Raw genomic sequence first — 6,215 nt, 5'->3', positions numbered from 1 at the left:
TGAAAAAATATATTTTCACCATTAGATTTAGATTTTAAATTTGGGATTTAAGTGACCACCATTTTTAAAGTTTTTAGGGGGGTGTTTGGTTCGGATTGTAGAACCTAATTCTTGATTTGATTATAGATTGTTAAAATCAGATTATAGAAATTAATTTCAGAATCCAAAATCTCGTTTGGCTAATACTATTTCTAAAATCTGATTTTATGAAAAAAAAAAAAAAAATCTAAATTACACATCTCGAGATTGAAAACAAGAGTAAAACTATGTATCCAGAGATTGAAAATGATCGATATTTAAGAGAAAAAATCAATGATTTTTGGAAAGATTAGAAAAGAGGGCATTTAGGTCATTTTTTTTAATTAGTTTTCAAGTGAATTGTATATTAAGGAGCATTTTAAGGTTGCCCAAAAATTTTTAAATTGCTATTATTATTGTCGAACTTATTATTATAATTATAGTTAGATTTTTATTTATTTATTAATAGTGGTTATTATTTTTATTTATTTATTGTTATTTCACGATCGTCGTAAGTGGATAGTATTTGAGAATCAGCAGAAACAGTCTGAGAACTATTTCTGATTCTTCATGATTTTGATTTCAAATTATAAAAAAATTAGGTCGATAATCCAAACCAAACATTGCATCGGATTCTAGAATCCAATTATGAGTCAGAATCAAATTCTAGAATCCAAACCAAATGCCCCTTAAGATAATGCAAAGAAAAAAAAAATCCGAAGATTTTTAAAACTAATTAATCTAGAGTCTAGACAATGAGCTCTAGAGGATTGAGGTGTTATTTTGTTCCACGTGACACCAGAAACATGAACAAAACACATGGCGGTAGGATGGAAAATTCTAAGAACTCAAAAAAAAAAAAAACACATTTTCACCGTCAATCAATGCATTTTAAAATTTTGAGCTCAGTAGCCGCCCATTTTCAAAGCCATTGGTGAGCCAGATAAATGTTATTTGAAAAAAAAAATTCTAATTTAACCCATGAATCCTAGAAGACTGAGGTGTCATTTGGGCCTACATGGAAGTCCATATGGCTTAAATAAGAAATTCGATTCATTTAATCTTTTCAAAGAGAGGGAGAGAGATTAGTGGCTAGAGTCCCATTTTAATAATTATATGTATGCTTTAAATTTGTTTGTGTAGAAAAAATATATTGAGAAAATTGATTTTTTTTTTTTTTTTTGCGCTAAGCAATATCGGGAAATTTTGATATATGTGCACATTATTTTTCACTATAAAATCCACCACAAAAAACAACTATATAGGAACATACACATATGTTATGAGATGACCACTGTCGTTATTTTCTATTATAATTTATGCTAGAAAAACATCATCCAAATAGCAACACACATTATAACTAGCTATATTAGGTACAAGACAACCATGAAATATATGATTGTCTTGTCAAAATAGTGGTGATTTAAGTGTTGCTGTCTTTTTATGTCTTCATCCCATTGAACTAAGTTTACATGTAGCTTTCCAAGTTGTTAAACAAGATGACGAAAGAGGGGCCGCTGTAAAATCACCATTTTCTATCAAACACTTTATATCGTTCATACATGCATGCTAATGCACAACCATCCTTGTCCACATGCATGGCACAAATCAACACATCACAATGAGGTCATGATAGGCGACATTCATATGTACACTGCGTGAAAATTGGAAAATTCAATAGAATAAATTGACGGGCCAAGGCCCACTGATTTTAGAAACTAAATTTTGATGGTTTAGGACCGTCGAAAATCTTGATGTTCTCAAATTTGATGGCTTATAGCTGTCAAATTTCTCCCATCCTTCATTAATTTGACAATTTCGACCTGTTGAAAATCAAAATTTGATAGTAAAAAATTCTACACCAATTCGACCCTTTTATCCGTCAAATTTTATAAAATTTGACAACCTGGGACAATGAAATTTAGACTTTTTTCACATTGTGGTAGGATAGGTTACCTACATGTATTAATGAACTCATCATCTCAACACCAAAAATGGTATTCTCTCCAAGCTTCAAAACCCTCCGTGTGATTGACAATCTCGTCATTGAGAGAAATTTAAATATTTTATACATGGGATGTTACACATAAAGAAAATGAAAGAGAGAGAAATAACTAAAGATAAACTTTATTATTTGACCTAATCCTAATCTTAAATAAATAGATATGACCCTAATATTTGTGAAAATGATTTGGTGCAACAATGTATCCTATGATACTTTAAGCATGCACTACAGTCCTCGTCAATATGCATGGCGCAGATATTACATCGAGAGGTCATGAAGAGGTCGTGCTTGACAATATAATTTTGCACAATTACATGATCACCATAGATAAAATTTTAATAGACTTTAATTGCACCGGGGAGAGAGGGGAAAACGTTTTTAGAGCTACCAGAGACCTTAATTGACGTGATTTAATGATCAATCCTAAAAAAGCACCTTGGACCTCCCCTCATCTAAAGCGAGCAAATAACTACATGATCAAAATGTCCTTTTATTAACTAGATTTTTTTTTCTTCTTCATTCTCAAAAATTTCAAAAGAAATTTATACAACATTGATTGTTAAGTACTTGTAAATGATAACAATGTTCATCTTTTTTTAATGACCAATTGTCCAAACCTGTGGACCTAACTATCAAGGGTGACGCAATTGGCTTTTTAAAGCACCATATCTCGTCCAAATCCGCTAGGTACATGTAATATCTCACAAACCACACATACCAGGTAAGCTGGGATAAATTCCTGTGAGTGGCCAACGAAGGGGCTTGAACTCAAAACCTTTCCCTTTTTTGAGATTGTTCTAGTAAGATCTAATATATATTGAGTATAAGTCGTGCTGGAGTAACCTCAAGATTGTATCTTGTATCACACAGCCTAATGTGAAAGTGTGTAGGAACCATAGATGCTTTTGACCCGTATCTCGATGAAAAGTATCTATGGTTCCTATACAATTTCATGTCAATATATGTCATATGAGATATAATCTTGAGGTCACTTCAACGTCATTCATGGAATATAGGTGTATATAGCATATTACATATAATAGGGATTTATATACAAAAAGGAAAGGAAAGAAAAACCTACTATTTAACCTAATCCCAATCTTCACTTGATATATTTGATCATAATCTTCATAAAATGGATTTATGTAACAATGTACACCTTATTATAATAAATACAGGTCGGTTGTTCCCCTCTTTGTCTCAATTTTTATCCCCCATAAAGAAAATATCTCGAGGATATCCTCTTTCCAAGAATACTTCCAACTTGATTTCTTTTTCTCTTTTACCCCATTTTGCAAGAATTCTCCTTCAATTTTATATATTGCCTTTATCTCTTTTTCATGTACCCCTCCAACTTTATTGTCTTTCCTCTTTTACCCCCTTAACTCCAAAGATGAAGCCTATGCTATAGGCATGGGCAAACTCTAGTATTCTAATAAGTATTACAATACTCGTCAACATGGATGACATACTTAACCACATTATGTCATAAGATGACACCTTCATGTCAGACTTAATTAGCATGTCATTACCAAAGTGTTCTCTTCAAGCTAAGAAACATTCCATGTTGTAGAGAATCTTATATTCTACATTGTAGGAAATGGAACTCTTTTGAAAGGAATTGGTGTATATAGAATGTTGCAAAATTACTTGATCACTCGTATAAAAATTTTAAGAGCTGTTGTTAAGAAGAAAAAAAATGAAAGCAAGAAATTGATGTGACATTGATTGGTCAAGAGGAAGGAAAAATGCTTAGAATGAAGAATTGTTATAAGAGGTGACAACTGGACTATTCTAGTAGCTAGGAGCTTGTAAATATTGAATATACAAGTTCTTGATGTTCTATCTTCAACTTAGCTCATAAATTGGGTGTCTATACCTATTGATAATAATATATAAAGGGGATAGGATCACCATCCAATGTTTTTATCTAACATGTAAATTGGGGTTAGAAGTTTTAGAATGAGCTGATTTTGGTGAGGATGATCTCTATGTTGAGGAGATCATCCTCACAAAGAAATCATCCCATTCCAAAACTTCTTACCCCAATTTATAAGTTGAAGAATCGTGGACTATCAATTTTTTTACTAACCTTCCATGTAATATACAATTTATATTATCATGAGAGATAGAAATTCTCTCAAAAGGAAATATGTTCTATAAATATTGAACTATCACATATCACCTAATGAGAAAGTTTTAATATAGTTAATCCATAAAAAAATATAAAAATTGATGCAATATTGATTGGTGAAGAAGAACAAAAACTATGTAGGTGGCGTTGCTAACTCCTTCATTGCCACAAACACCTCCTCACATCTTGTATCCCCCGTACAGTCATTCTTCTTCAATAACTTCATTAATAGTCAGATCTTCTCAGACAAATTAGGTATGAATCTTCATAAGAATGAACAAGTGATAAAATAGATCATAGTAATATTGTTCTATTAAGAGCTTGTATATATAGAATATACAAATATAACCCTGTGTGTCCTGAGTAAGGTTGACCCAATGTTTCCCAATTCGTTGCTACTAATTAGAACCACGAATTGGTATGAAAATGAACCAATCCATGTTAGGGTTTGTACTGGGTTTGTGAAATCAAACGAACCACAAAACTACCAAATTTTAGTTGGGTTCGGCGTACTAAAACATAAAGTTCGACAAACCCAACAATTTGGTTCGGCGAACCAAATCATTTTTTAATTGGTTCAATCAACCAAACCAATTTATTATATTTTTTTCATTGTTCATATTTAAAATTTAGATTATTTTATTAATTTATTTATATTTAACGTAAAAAATTTTGACATTGTAATTATACTTATAACTTGTATACTTGAATTATATACATGCATAGGCGAACCAAGCTATTGAATTGATCTAGGAAACCAAAGCAAACCAAGAAGCAAATTATCTCTACCTACTCCTATGAACCAAGTTCATTCTAAATTGGTGAACCACGAACCCTGAACCCAACTTCGAATCAAGTGAATCGATAAACCAAGTAACATAGGGTTGTCTTTCACTGAGTTAGGTATTATAATTACACCAAGGATCCCTTGCATGTTATCCTTACGATGTTAAATGCCCTTACCAATCATATCTTCTTCTTTTTTTTTAAGCGTCGGTATCCCCACCCTTCGGCTAAGACTAATCCCACGGTCACACGCACTACCCCTCGAAAAGTATCTTTTGGATGAGATAGTTATGTCCCTAGAAAGCAAGTAAGAGTAATTGTGAGGCAGGTATTTTTTTCTCACTCCTTGAGACTTGTGGTACAAACAAGAATAAGTCATCTTCTCCATCTTTTTTCTTTGACTTGTGGTACACTCAAGTCAGTCACTATTTCAACAGAATATCTATGTAAACCAGAGAAGATTTCATACTTGATGATGTCACTTCTCAAGCCTTCATAGAGCTCATTCTCTACCATCCATGAAGTATGCTTCCTAGCCATCTTGTCCATAGCTCTGAGAGTATGCCTTCCTCTATCAAGACGTATCATTACATACTTCATGGGACATACAAATCAACTTACCTTTACATCTCCTCGTTATAGGTGCTTGCCATTGGATTCACCCTTTATATTAGGGATTCAACCTATTTTTGTACATGCTTATCTTCTATTATGCCAAAGATATTACTTTCCCTATCAACTCTACAATCCTAAACATAGTCACAAAGGCTCTCAATTGTGGAGTGGGTCATATTCTTACGTCTCAAATGAAATCAGATTAGGTCTATCTCAATCGTCGAACACGTCATATCTCAATTCAAGATGTGTGCTCCCTACATGGATGTTTAGTCCTTTCACCTATACAATAATTGCATGCATAGAATGTTCTCTCTTGATATTTTATCAAAGTTGATGACGCTTACTGATTATTTCTCTTGATAATGCTAATCGATTGAGATCATTCTTTGTTACAAAGCCTATTTGTTTCAATTTCTTTTTCACTTAATAGCTCTCTGCCACATGTCCAAACCAAATCTCCCCTCTTCCTCTTGTGCTGAGGGGGCATTTCTATTTGATTGCCTCTATGTGACACATGTAAGAATCTTCCTTCATGTGCTAATACACATGGAGCCTACCCTAATTATAAGAAAACCCTCACGGTACAGAGAGCCTCTCTGTTCTGGCTGTGGAGAGAAGATTTTCTTTCCTTTTTTTTTTTTCTAAGTAGGCCAA

This window comes from Akebia trifoliata, chromosome 5 (assembly GCF_017979445.1).
Source record: "Akebia trifoliata isolate Shusen 1 chromosome 5, ASM1797944v1, whole genome shotgun sequence".
Lineage (NCBI taxonomy): Eukaryota > Viridiplantae > Streptophyta > Magnoliopsida > Ranunculales > Lardizabalaceae > Akebia > Akebia trifoliata.
The sequence above is the reverse complement of the archived record's forward strand: the minus strand, read 5'-3'. Positions refer to the sequence as shown.